Below are 13768 nucleotides of genomic sequence, written 5' to 3' on the forward strand. Positions count from 1 at the left end.
TCCAACTGAAGCTTCTCCCTGACCACTTCCTGGTATGAGCTAAAGGATTTGGTTAAATCTCCAAGCATCTTCTAAAGGGTTAGAATCTCAGGGATCATTTAAGTTAGGGATGACAAATAAGTTTATTGCATGTAGAAACCCTATGGTAGTGATTTCCAGGAGTACTATTTTGAGAAAAATTGTGAGTTACCACTGTGTTCATCAGTTCCATGACTGATTAGTGATGCCTACCCCGGGTGATGAGTGGAAATGGTGATGAAGTTCACATTCTCTTGGTTTTTGCTTTTGTCTTTTAAATAAGGAAACCAAAGCCTAGGATGATTGTGTGAACTGGCCAGGCTGACACAGTGAGTTAGGGGTGAGGCAGGACCAGATTTGGATGCCTGGCTTCCAGTTTAAGTGCCTCTTATGTCACACCTCACTGTCCTGTTACTCCGTGTAGTCTCACTGTCCCCGCAGACCTCACAGAGAACAATAGTCAGCTGTCCCTGACTTATGAGAGTATGGATTCAGGTGAATTAAGCATTTTATGTCTTCCTTACTATATGTGGTGGCATGAAGAGACTCAGACACTATTTGGATTGATGATGATGATGATGACGACTCATTTATTTAGCTCTTTCTGTGTCCCAGGCCCTGCAGGGGCCATGCATTTGGTGTATATTATGTCATTTAATTATAACAATCTTATCACTGGGTGACAGTCTCTGCATTATGCATATGGGGAAAATGGCGTACAGATAGGTTAAGAAACTCTCTAGAGTCATAAGCTATCATTTGCCAAAGCCTTTCAGACTTTGAAGCATGTGTTTTTGATTCCTGAGCATATGAATCCATCTTGTGTAGGCTTGTCAATGGTGCCATCCTTCGGGGTAACATTGATGTGGTCTCTATCACATATAAAGACTTATATTTAAAGTAGCAAAGGAAGATTAGGAAAGTCAGTGGTCAGTGCTTCTGACAGGAAACTTAAAAAAGTTTTAATGTTTATTATTTTTGAGAGAGAGACAGAGCATGAGTGGGGGAGGAGCAGAGAGAGAGAGGGAGACACAGAATCCGAAGCAGGCTCCAGGCTCCGAGCTGTCAGCACAGAGCCTGGCGCAGGGCTTGAACTCACGAACTGTGAAATCATGACCTGAGCCAAAATCAGGCGCTTAACTGACTGAGGCACTCAGGTATCCCTGACAGGCAACTTTTAGTGAGTAGGGGAAAATATCCTTTCCATCCAATGCAGAACTTCCCTGTCTATCCCTATGTTTATTGCTATGACTCAAGCAAGAGTTGGATGGAATTGGATAGATCATGCCCCCGGTTCTTCATTTATGCATATTGTAGGCAAGAACTATTCCCATACTGATTCATAAAAATGAAATTTCTGGTGAGCACACCTGCCATGATAATTTGCTTAAAGGATATAGGTGTTTCCTGACTTCAGCAGAAAATGATCCCTGATACTGGAGAAAGGAACAATCTTTCCTCTAGCGGACTTTGACTGTCTTCCTTAAGTGTGTGGGGAGCTTGAGTAGTCCATCTCATACCTGGAGGTGTCAGTAGACCATCTCATACCCTGAGATCCTCATAATGACCCAGGGAATGGTGGGTGGAAAGTATTGAACCACTGTTGTGTGCGAAGACATTGGCCCCAGTCCTTGTATTCCTAATTTTTCCGGAGTAGCTATAGCCAAATAGCACAGCTTTTGGAATCAGCTTCGAATTCATTCATTTACCAGTCTTATCCTCTGGCTGCATATCAGTTTTTAAGTACCCAGGTTACAGGGTATTATCTTAACATTTAGGTTAACTGTCAAATAAAAATAAAAACAAGGTAGAAAAAAAAGAAGAGAGTGTCTTTACTTACAACGCTTAGTGGAGCTTGTGGGGGTGTGGCACCATCTAAATCCAGGTGATTTCCACTTAGACAATGGACTTCCTTCTCTGCATGGCACAGTATGCTGGCCTTTTCTGGGGTGGGTGAGTGTTGGGTGTAGGATCCTGTCTAGGATCACATAGCAGGGAGCACAGGAAACTCTTGTGATTCAAAGTTGCTTTGCTGTCCTGGGAAAAGTATCCCGGGGGGATTCTACTCCTGCAGCTGGCAGTGGGGATTTGGTATAAACTGTTAGCTGTGATGATAAGAGGAGGATGCTGTGATAATATTTGAGTAGAACCATCATCACCTGGCTGGCACTGCTCTAATTAGCCCATGAAATCTTTCAACATCAGTTTGAGGATGTTATTCTTGTTGTTCCCACTTTGCATTTAAGGAAACTGTGGTTAAATAATTTGCTAAGGGTCGTGCTATTGGTACATGTGGTAGAGGTGGCCTCAGGATAGAGTCTGTGCCTGCTGACTGGAAATGCTTGTTAGGAGAGGAACACTCCCCTTGACCCACCAGTCTCCAGCCACTTTCTCTTCTCCTGGATGGGATGGTTTTCCTTTTGATCAAGAAGAAATGCAGAGAAGAGGGCAAATCCACAGAGTATGGTACTTTCTATCTGGAATTTTCTCTGGCTTATCTTTCTGCCTGTCCCATAGGCCCCTGTCCCTCATCTGGATCTTAAATCCTATACTCCTCCTCCCCCCACCCGGCAAAACCAATTCTCAGAACTTCCATATGCCCTAAGTTAGGGGTGACTCTTGGAAGTTCAATGTGTTAATGTTTGTATTTTAGTTGTAGTGAAAGTACTGAAGGTAGAATTTCAGGTACAGTCAACCATGACCTGCCTCCCACTCTTACTTTAGGGCAACCTGAGAGTCAAAGCTAGGAATTTCCTTAAAATGGCTACCACTCATTCTATTTGTACTTGTCCATGAACCAATTAAGAATACATGTGGAAGGTAAACTAACTTGCAAGAGCAGAGGTAGAATTATAGCCCCATTTCTCCCCCTGGTTTGCACAGCACCATGATCTCTGGTAGCATCCTCTAAATGTGATCTCCATATTGCTCATCCAGCTGAGAGATGATCCTGCAATTAGTGGGCTTCACCTGGCCCAGCCCAGCCTACAGCCAGGCAGGTGAATCCAGGAGCATTTCTTCCGTGATGAGAGAGTAGGAAGTTGTAATGAGTGTGCTCCATGTTGCTTGGGACCACCCCCCCATGGACTAAGACTGGAAGGAAATGGTCCTCTCCCTTGGGAAGTCCACATTGTTGACATAATTCCTGGTCTGCCTGGGGCTGTTCTACCTATGAGGCCATCTCCTGAAGGCACCATGTTTTTTATATAACATTTTGTCCCTTTAGAAATTATCGTGATGTATGTCAAGAGCTTTCACACCGAAAAAAAATATGTCACATTAGCTTCCAAGTTTCTGATTGTCTAAATAACGCAGCAACTCAACATACAGCTGTCTGGCATTTTGACAGTACAATAACCCATAATTCTTCCTGCCACTCAGCACTTCAAGGTTAGCATTTTGTAGTTTGCTCTCAAGGAGTATTCATTTAAATTTTCAAGTGCAGAGTTGAATGTGGCTGCCTCATACCTCCCTTTTGATCTGTTCTTTATTTACTTGGGTGCTCTTCCAGTTTATTACATACGTTGTATGGAATGCTCACGCATGTGTATAAACTTTTTTGGAGAAGTGGAGTGTTGTTCGACTTACTGCTATTCTCTCTATAGTTGGGGATAAGAGAGGGAGAGAGATGCTAAGCTTCACAGGGCAGCTCCCTGGTTTGTGGTGGTTCCCCAGCATCTGACATGGGGTGAAGTAAGAAGGTATAGGTAAGAGGATGTAGCACTTGGACTCTCTCTTGCCTCCTTTCAGAAGGCAGGTGAAATGCTTGTAGCTTTTTTTCTGAGGAAAGAAGGAGCTTTGGGTTCTGAACTTAACTCGTGGGAGAGACTTGTTTTCTTGGTCTTTCCTTGATCCTTGAGTCACAAGGAGGATTCTTGAACACCCAGTTAGCATCTTTGATTTAGCTGCTGGTTTTGAATCTTCCTTACTGGCTTGGTTACCACTAGTCACTGTCACAGGCAAGTTGACTTCCTTAGTGGGAGACTGGGTTATGAATCTGGCTTTCATCGATTGCCTAAATAACCTTGGCCAAGTCAATAATTTACCTCTTTAAACTTTTTTCCTTTTTAAAATGCGGTTACTAGCCCTCCTTATACCTGCCTTTACAGGCTTCTGGCTAGGTTAAGGTAACACAATAGAAGCGCATGTGCTTTGAATTATTGAGAGCTGTGCTATCTCAATATTAGACATTATTGTGGTTTTTTTTTTCCTTTTAATCCACTGCCAGTTTACATCCCTGATCTACATTCCTGCCTCCAGTAATCGAGTGGATTATTGTGATGTGTGGGTCTTTTTCTGAATGTAATGCCTCTTGCCATGAATCAGGTTTATTTATTGGCCCTTCTTGGATTGTGTTCAAGGGAGAATTTCTGGATCTCAGACACCCTTAAGACATCTCAGGGTCTAAAATTTCTAAGGTAAAACAATTGTTTTAGATCAGTGACTGACCAACTGGCTCAATAAATGTGCTTTTCCTGGGAAAACCCTAACTCTTGAAACTCACTAACCTACTTTTAAGCCTGCCAACTTAAGCACAATTTAAAAGCCGAATGTGTGTATAAGAAGAATCACTGTGTTGATATGAAGTCTGTTTACACTTCAAAGCCATTAGAGTGATAAACATTTTACCACCATTGGGCCCTAAAATCTCCGGAACATAATTTGCTTGTTGAGGCCCTATTGGAGTTGGTACTCCTGACAGAAGATTAATGCTTCTTTAGGAGCCTTGGGACTCACTTTGACAAATCTGGCATAGACTGCCAGCTGGATATCACCAAATCTTTGGATCCAAGCTCATGGGGAGTTTCTAACATGTGGAATTTCTCTGGTTGGTTGGTTGGTTGGTTTTGGTGGGGAGAAATCTGGGTTGACATTTTTCAGTCTATTGGAGGCTTCAAATCTTATTTGCTCTACATTTGCCACGTGGAAATGGGGAGATGGAAATCTTGCATAGTCCACTTGGATAAGATGGTGGAGTGTCACACAGTTCCATGCTCACAATAGCCTTGGCCTGGGAGGAGGACATTTGGACGGGGTTAACCACAAATGTTTAGTTACTGGCTTATCACAGTCACTTGAATTACATATCATTCTATACATTTCAAAGTGCTTCTGCATCTGTTACTATAACTGATCTCAGAATAGTACTGTGAGGTAGACATGGTCAGGGTTTCTAAAATTATGTTTTTAAGAATGTTTTTTCAGATTATGAAAATAGTGCATATTCATTGTAGAAATGTTGGACAATACTGAAAATCATAAGAAAGAAATTAAATTGCCTGTAGTTCCACAGTTGCCAGAAATAGACACTTAATCCATTCTAGTATATATCCAACCCCATATACGTTCCTTTTGTGTGTATACACCTATATCTGTGGATTATATTTTTCTTATAAGCATATATCCATGTTATAAGTATAGTCCTTGGAAGCCCAATGTTTAATGTCTTAACCTGTTCTGTTATAAAGGATGTATGTATCATAATGTTGTTGAGTAACTAGGTTATTTTCTGTTGTTCCCTATTATACTCAGCACCATGAAGAATGCCCCAGGAGATACATCTTTTTTTTTTATTATTATTATTTTAAACATACCTCTGATTATGTCCTTAAGATAAACTGTTAAAAATATAATAGCTGGGAAATTTCTATCCACCTTTTGAGGGTTATTATACAAAAGGTCAAATTTCAAGACAGATATTTTATCCTCATTTTATAGGTGGGCCAACTTAAGAGCAGAGAATTTCACTGATTTGCCTGGGAATGCATAGCAAATCAGTGGAGGAATCTGGTGCCTCCATGGTGGCATCTGCCTTGCTGGCCTCTCTCACCACCTGGAGGTGAGAATACCACCCCCTGCAAGGGTGAGCCTTGTTTTCTGTGGTGTGATGATGGGCTCTCTTCACAAACTTTTGTTAGGTGTGGTTTGTGGTCCACATGCCACTCTGTAGCCTGTGAACTGGAGATTAAATAAATCTTTATCCTATTTCATGTCAGTGTGTCTTAGGGCTTCCTGGGCTCTCCCTTGCTGAGGCTCCCTCTCCCACCCAGCACAACCTCAGAATGGTGGCCACGCAGTCTGCCTGCTTGGCTCCCTTTTATTGTACACATTTTGGGGGGAATACCTGTCAAGTTCCAGGCCTCGTGTTGGAGGTGGAGGGTACAAAGATATGTTCAGTCCTGGTCCACAAAGAGCAGCTGGGACTTAAACCTAAAAAAGAAACAGATAACTATGATGAGGACATGGTTGTGGGCCTGTGGAAGAAACATTTTATTTGGTGAATTTCATAGCGATGTTCCTGATGCATGATAAACCTCACTCTGCAGCCACAGTGGGTCCTTTTGGTTTCCTATTTCAGCGTATCACTTTTGTTCAAACCTGTCCCTCACAGTCTCCTCACTTTCCCTCCTTTTTGTCCCTTGTCTACTTTGACGTGCTTCCCGTTGTTTTTGTATATAGCTAGCATCTAATAAGTAGCTGATGGAGTGGCCGGATTACTGGGCCTCTGCATACCTGCGTTTGGGTCCTATTCCTGCACTCCTATATTCCTGAGGAGTTGTACCAGTCCTTAAGTCTCATTCTCTTTTATTTGTATAATAAAATGAAACAAATAGGCATTAAAAATAATATGTAATGCTTTTGAGAACCTATTATGCACCAAACACTGTTGTCAGGGCTGTACACGTATTGACTTATTTAACACTCTACCTTTGTGAGGTAAGGGTTATTAGTATCCCCATTCTTAGGGGTAGGATCTAGCCACACAGCTTGAGGTCCAAGACTGCACAGCTGGATGGACAGGAGGCGGGCTGATTCGAGAACTTGCTGTCTTAACACTGTACTCCACTGTTTTAGGACCCTTTACTCTTGCATTCATCCCCTTTCCTTACATTGTACCTGACACAGGAGTTTAATGTCATGAATTTGGGAGAGCAGAAACTTTCTTGAGGTGGTAAGTTACTGCCTCCCAAACACATGGATGTCTCAGACCTTGGCCACTCCCCCATAGGGCTATGAAATATCCCAGAGCCAGGGAAGTGTGAGGTTGAGAGAGACCAGAGAGGAAAAGCTTCTTTTCAAAAAAGAAGTGACTTTTTGAGCATCAGCTATTTGAAGGTCAGTGTCAGTGATGGACTAAAACAGATGTGGCTTCTGCTCCTGGGAAACTTGTGACCCAGAAAGTGGGGAAATATGTCACAAAGCTGATGGGACCATTGGGAGAGAAAGTAGTAAGGGTAAAAAATGTTTCCAGGTTGAAATACCAGCTCTTTTCAGACTTGAAGGGGACTGTCCATTCTGATGCAAGAACTATCTTTTTCTCCAGTGGACAGCTCATGCTCCTGGGTCTTGCAAGTCCAGATGGAGTCATAGAACTGTTGCTGTCCAGAGCATTCACTTGAGGGCTGGGTTTTATTGTTGTCATAGCATCTGGCTTACATAAATATGCTTTGTCATAATGGAGGGAGAGGGGGGAAGAAAATCAAGCCGGATTTTTGGTTATTTGTAGATCTTTTTCTTCCTATTGAGATTTATAGTAAGCCAAAATGCCTGGAGCTGGGATTGATTTGAATGAAAAAGTATAGATACACATATATGCATGCTTGAACAGTGTCAGGCTTCCAGTGTGTGTCTAGTTTCTCTATAAGTCCCCAGTCTTGGGGGTTCTTCTGTAACTTCATTCCAGCAAGAACAGGCACTGCCTCAGTATTCATTTCAGTGGCATTGACAATACTGACAATATAATTGACCTAAAAAGTTCTGGATTTCCTGTTAATGCACTTTAGAAATGTACATCAACTACCAAAAAAAAAAATCATTTCTATCTACATTTCACTTGATTTCCATTTTCAAGAGAGAGGCTTCATCATTATTATTCTATTTGAATAGCACTGATATCTTGAAGGATGGAAGGAGATTTCTATTGTATGCGGGAGTACTTTATTTCGATATTTTCTTTGTCTGATTATACATGATAAACACACATTAGTGACATTTCGTGCATGTTTGGAAGATAAATGGGGATATCTCTTTAAACCATTCCTGACACTTGCTAACCTGTGAGCTTAATGGCATTTTCTCTTTGATTCAATAATTTGTCTGTCAAAAAAAAGCTGGGCTGACATTCTCCTTGTTGTGGGATTGAAATGGAAAAGAAATCTCTTCGCTTGAAGATAATTTTTTTTTTTAAATTGAGGGGAACATTTTAGGATAAAAATGTTTTTGAAATTATTTGGGTTTTTGGTGGTAGAGGTGGGGGCAGATATGGGGAGGGGGGTGCTCATGAATGCTAGGGCCCTGACATTATATGTGTGGCAAGTAATAAAGGCGAAACGATTACCTCGGTCTGAAAGTCCTCTTGAAATAATTAGGGAATATGTGAATTCTTGCAAACGAAGATGGCTTCTGCTGATGTGTGTCTTGTGGGAGGCTGTCAGCCTTCCTTGTGTGGAGGTTGTTGGGTTGGGGTGTGTATCTGTGCATGGAGGGGTGACTGTGACTCAGTATGCCTGCCTCGGTTCCCTCCAGACTCATTCTGGATGAAGGGGGAGGGAGAAAGGTGGCCAAGCATCATTCTGAAGAGGCTTTAAATCCAGGTGGTTTTTCTTTTGTTTAGAGATTTTGGAAGAGCCCTGTTCAGGAAGTGTGGTTAAAAAAAAAAAAATCCTGGAGGTAAACCTAGAGTAGGGAGGCAATGGTGGGCTGGGAGTGGCAGGTGTGGAGCTCTTGAAGGAGCGCTTTGCATTTGTGTAAAGGTGGCCTAGCATGTTGGGGAAGAGGTGCCACTTCAGATCTGTATCATGTGACTCCACAGTGTATGGCTGACCCTGCCTTCTTAGACCCCTCCCAGTATTGAGAACTTTTGGGAAGTCTGAGTTAGGTAAAGATGATGACAGTGGTTGTGGCCAGCAGTGAGATTGGGAAGGATGCTTGGTGTCCAAAGTCTGCTTGTCTCCCTGCCCCTCTCCAGCCCAGGGTCTTCAAGTGTGCCATTAGAGAACACTGACTTATTAAGCTCTCTCAGCATATTTCATTGAATGTCTGGTGTGTGCCAGGCATGGTTCTAGGAACTGGGGCTGCATTCCAAGTCCTACAACTTGTCAGTTATGAAGTTGGGAATAGAACTCTGCTCTCTTGACTCCTGATCTGGTGCTTTCCAAGCACAGCAGGCTGCTTCCCTGGAGATCCTGCCTTTTACAGGAGCCTAAAGGTATGAAATTCTTTCCCATTATCTGGTTGTTCCTCCCCTGGCTTCCAGTCCCCCTCTGTGGGCCATGGTTTCCCTTGTCTTGGAACCTGGCTCAGTCATGCTGGGTTGCCCTAGCGAAACCCAGTAAACACATAAAAATGAAGATGTTAGCGGTCACACACATTTTGGCAGCCTTGACTTCTCGCCAGAAAGTAGAAACATTTTAAGACCTTTGAACATCCTGAGCACTTTTAATTTTGGAGACCTCATCATACAACATATCAAATGTATTAAAATGACCCCTTCCCCATCTCACATTAAATATAATTGATGAGGTTTCACTGTGAAATTTTTGGAAGGATTCTAAGTCATTTTTACAGTTTGGAGGCTTAAGAATAAATTAATTTTCTCATGAAAACTTTGTTATATTTATATTTAACTGGAGAGCTTGACTTGATTAGTGCTTGACCTACCAGTGAACATAGGATTTCTTTCTGTTGAAGTTTATTTGAAATTTTATTAATCTTAGTTTTATAATTTTTATTTCACATTTTGGAGCCATTTTTTTTTTCCAGATCTTGAACATTTTGTTGACCATTCAAACATTTAAAAGAAGGCACTTAACACTATGCCTGTCACTCAGTCATGGAGGAAAGACACCAAGGACAGACCTCCTTGGACACACCGACCTAAAACCAAATCCTGGACTTCAGCATTTGCTCCTCAGGGGACTCCAGTTGGGCCAGTCTTGTTTGTAGGCTTGCAACCCTCTTCCGACCCCACCCAGGGAAGGGCCTGGGTATTATAGAGGTGACACTGCGGTCGCAAGGAGAACTCCTGTTTTCCCCTGCTGCAGTGTCAGCCCAGGCTTTTACAACAAAATACCACTGACTGGGGTGGCTTAAACAACAGAGGTTTGTTTTCTCACATTTCTGGAGGCTGCAAGTCTAAGATCCAGGTGCTGGCTTCACTTTCTGTTGAGAGCTCTCTTCCTGATAGGGAGATAGGCACCTTCTTATTTTGTCCTCGGAACGCTGGTCTTTCTAATCCCATCATGAAGGCCCCACCCTCAGGAACTTATCTGACCATAATTACCTCCCGAAGGCCCCATCTTCAAATACCATCATCATGGGGGTTGGGGCTTCAACATAGAAATTTTGGGAATACACCAACATTCAGTTTATAGCATGTACTACGGTTGGAAAGTGTGGCCCTCAGGATCTATGGCTCTGGGCTTCAAATCCCATCCCATCACTTTTTAGGAGTGTGACTTAGGATGTAAGTTGGTTATATTGTCTGAGCCTCAGTTTCTGTTTCTGTAAAATGGGAATAACGATCCATTTGCAGAGGTATTGTATTTGCAATAGTGTTTGTCAAGGGCCTAGTTCCCAGGAGGTAGTTCTTCTCTTTATATTTGCCCCACCTCACCTGGGGGCATCTTTAAATGAATATAGCAGCTCATTTTTGAAGAACTCTCAGCTATGTGTGTGAGATTGAGACGGAGGCAGAGGGCAGGGAGACAGAGCCCAGGAGCATGGCAAAGGTAGGAGACAAGTAGTCTCTGGCACGAAGGCAAGATTGGGCTTCTATAAGAGGAGTTTGTTTCTACATTTTTGGAAAGTCTTAGGCTTGTGGGAACCCCTTAGGTTGTATGAGAGGACGAAGGGTGGACTGAGAAGGCTCCTCAGGGTTCACATTTTGAGGTTGAAAGGCCCCCAAAGTGGGAGTACTAAGCTTGAGTTTTTTACCCTCTTCTGGTAAAAAGCTTACTAAACCCAAGCTTAGTCTTCTAAGTTCGGGGCCTCACTTTTGCCATTTCCAGAATAGGGAACAGAAACTGAAATGACTAGTTTTTATAAATGATGGGGTTTTGAGCCTGGGGTAGGAGTGGGGGTTGGTATTTATGTGCAAATGGCTGTGGACTTTGCAAAGTGCTGGTATCTGGGGAAGGAACCAGTGACCAGCGTTTAGAGAGCAATCAGAACAGGGGGTGCCAGGCTTGGCCGAGAGGACGGATGGGCAATGATATGACAGTAGTCTGTTCCCAGGCTTCCCATATTGGAGGGGATTGGCAGGTGGAAAATCGGAGGGAGCTGATAATCCCCCAAACCCTTCCTCTTGATTCATGGCTGCCAGCAGCAGATTAACCTTCCTGACTGACTCAAGCCAAGCCTGGCCCATGGTGGGAAGTAAGTCCCACCCTCTCTCCCTCCCTTGAATGCCCAATGTGTGTTAGGCATTATCCTAAATATTTATATTACATCTGTGGGCAAAACTGGCAAGCATTCTCATGGACCTTATAATGTACATTAAACAGTCAACATGATACATAAATAAATTATATGGCAGAAGGCCATAAATGCTGTGGGGGGGAAAAGAAAAAGAGAGTAGGTAATAACATTAGTAGTCCTGGGTGGAGGTGACAGAGTTTTAATGAACATGGCAGTCAAGGAAGGCTTTATTAGGAAGGTGAACAAAGTTGAGGAAGTGAGTTGAAGGAGAAAAGTACTGTCAAAATGAGCTTGCCATCTCTGAGCTCACAATATCTGGTAGGGGAGAAGAAGCCAGCCAACACTGGAATTCCTAGAATAGAATTTCTCCCTAACAAATGGAAGCAACATGGTTAATGGAGAGGAGGAATGGCCATGCTTGCCTGCCTGCCCTTAATCATCTGTGTGGTTCATGGTACCACCAGGCAGGTCTTGGTATCAAATGGAGACTGGGAGGTGGGGTGTAAAGCCAGCGTCCTCTACTCAGGTGGGTTTGATGGGTCTCTATGGGCTTAAAAAATTTGTTGGATGAGTGTCTGAATGAGGGACTGAGTAAATTTATGAATGCATAAATCAATGAAAAATGAGTAAAGGCTTTTTTAAGGGTGGGTAATTTACAAGTTCACGTCCTAAGTTACTAGTTGAATGTCTAGCCTCAGTGATAATTACTTTAATTACTTTAAGATGTTTTGCTTTGGATATAGGAGTTTCTACCCCTAGGTAAACTTTCACGTAATACAATGGAAAATGATCCAACTTTTCAAAAATGTGTTGGGATATCATGGTATAGTCTTAGGTTAGATTTTCATATATACCTTTAGTCAAGATAGGGTATTCTCAGAATCAACTTGTAACTTCCCCTCATATTTAAAGTAAGAGCAAGGGGCACTTGGCTGGCTCAGCCAGTGGGGCATGTGACTCTTGATCTAAGGGTTGTGAGTTCAAGCCAGATGTTGGTTATAGCGATTACTGAAAAACAAAATCTTTAAAAAAAAATAAAGGAAGAGCAGATTCTGATAAACTTGTTAATCACTTCCTGTCAACAGCTACTCTTAGTTTTTAATTGTAATCTGGAGATGGAGGCAGAAGATTGGATATCTGGTGGATCTGCTGGTCTTTTGGTTATCAAATTTTGCATGTTTCCAGAAAGTCCTGGGGAAACGGAGATATACAGACAGACTGGGTCTACTCCAGGTCTATTGTATCAGAAGTTCCAGCTTTGGTCCCCATTATCTGTATTTTAAATTCCTTCTCAGTTGATTTTGTTGCAGATGGTAGAGGGATTTAAGAAATGCTGCACCATAGTCACCTTTGAGGGCAGAAATTATGATCTCTTGTTTTAAAGTATTTATTTTATCAGTGTCTACTTTCATACTAGAAAAGCAGTAAATCTTTATTGCTAGAAGCCAAACAAAACGATTCATCCCCCTCCATCAAGGTAGCATTCCAGTCTATTTTTTTTTTTGTACAGTTTTTCCCCAAACACAGAACTATTGTATAAATATTACTATACTATTGGCTTTCTTTTTATAATACAGTATCCATATTTCTCAATACTTTTAAAGCTCTGTGATATTCCAGAGTATACAAGTGATGGATTATTTCCATCACTGAAACCCCTGGCCTTATGCAGCCCTTTCCACATGGAGAAATGTTGATAAACCTTTGTTGCCTGAATAAGAGGAAACAGCTATCTTGTACCATTCACCCATGTCCTTGTTGCTGGTCTTAGGGCAGAGAAGTCCTTATTCAAACTCTCTCTTCCCCCAAATAAGCTTGGTGTTAAGATAAGGTGACTTAGTTCTCCTTAGGGAAGGTTCTGGGCTGTGGCAATGACCCCTCTAATGCAGGGGTTCAGGTCAACGTGAAAAGGAGTTATTGTTGCACAAAGTGAAGGAGAATAAATCAGCCAGTCAGAGGTGAGGATAGTGCAGCACCCTCAGATGCTGCCTTCAAGGCGTTTATAAACCATGTAAGGAGATAGAACTTTCTCCTCCTGGAGAGTTAACACAAGTATATAGGGAAGTAGCTGGTGAGGATCATGAGAGACCAGAGAGCCCTCGTGCTCCCTTTGGACTGAAGTCATCAGTGAAAACTACTTAGGGGAGAGCATTTGGATTGAGTTCAGGAGAGTCTGATTAGCTCAGCTGAGAGAAGGCTCTTGGATTACTCCACCGTGCATAGGAGAGAGCTGTTGTGCCCCTGTCCTGCCATATTAAGACCAACGGACTTGTGTGTGGGGCTCTTGGGAACCAGGTGGTTAAGGAACCAAATAAAGTAATCATTCCCTGGG

The 13768-nt window shown here is 42.5% G+C and overlaps 1 protein-coding gene and 1 long non-coding RNA gene across 2 annotated transcripts in view; one reads left to right on the top strand and one right to left on the bottom strand.

Moving 5' to 3' along the window:
- Window positions 1–13768, top strand: part of LRMDA (leucine rich melanocyte differentiation associated) — a 1032219-nt gene that overhangs the window by 537581 nt on the left and 480870 nt on the right. The window lies entirely within an intron of this gene.
- On the bottom strand, window positions 1834–7502 carry LOC122492892. The gene is made up of 3 exons (XR_006299783.1): window positions 7281–7502; window positions 6143–6228; window positions 1834–5029 (listed from the first exon to the last, which is right to left on the bottom strand). It is a non-coding gene; the product is annotated as an uncharacterized LOC122492892 (long non-coding RNA).

The sequence above is a fragment of the Prionailurus bengalensis genome, chromosome D2 (genome assembly GCF_016509475.1).
Source record: "Prionailurus bengalensis isolate Pbe53 chromosome D2, Fcat_Pben_1.1_paternal_pri, whole genome shotgun sequence".
Classification (NCBI taxonomy): domain Eukaryota; kingdom Metazoa; phylum Chordata; class Mammalia; order Carnivora; family Felidae; genus Prionailurus; species Prionailurus bengalensis.